This window comes from Centruroides sculpturatus, unplaced genomic scaffold (assembly GCF_000671375.1).
Source record: "Centruroides sculpturatus isolate CEXI.00-Female unplaced genomic scaffold, Cexi_2.0 scaffold359, whole genome shotgun sequence".
Taxonomy (NCBI): domain Eukaryota; kingdom Metazoa; phylum Arthropoda; class Arachnida; order Scorpiones; family Buthidae; genus Centruroides; species Centruroides sculpturatus.
The window spans coordinates 482899-483440 of record NW_019384764.1 but is presented as its reverse complement, the minus strand read 5'-3'; positions in this window follow the sequence as shown (position 1 = coordinate 483440).

Below are 542 nucleotides of genomic sequence, written 5' to 3'. Positions count from 1 at the left end.
ATTATTACTAAGTTATTTTTGTTTACTTTAAACCCATATAAATATTTATCTATAGAAAGTGAACTTCTCTTGCCTTTATGTTTGCGATATCTCAATGCTCCCAATTTTCATGTATCCAAGCAGTCTAAGATTTCATGTTCAATTGAAAATATAGCTAAATTACTTAATCTTTGCTGGTGCGTTGTTGATCTTAAATAGTTTTTTTATAATTTTAACTTTGAAAAGGACCCTTCATCAAATGCAACTGAAACCGGCAATGTAAGTAATATTCTTAGTGCTATTGCTGTGTTCGGAAACGTTGAAGTTAAGTCATTAGTAAAAAGATATTGTAATAAGGTTTGAGGATCATTAGACTGGTTTTCTGGACAATGCAACTTTAAAGTATTGATTTCATTAAACAAATCAATACCGTCAATATCTGTTTCACTACTTGAATCGTCTTTAAGCTTCAGATTTAAATCCTAACCAAGTTAAAATATCATTAATTATACTTAGACCCATGTCAGAAGAATTATTAACAAAATAATTGCAATTTGATATGC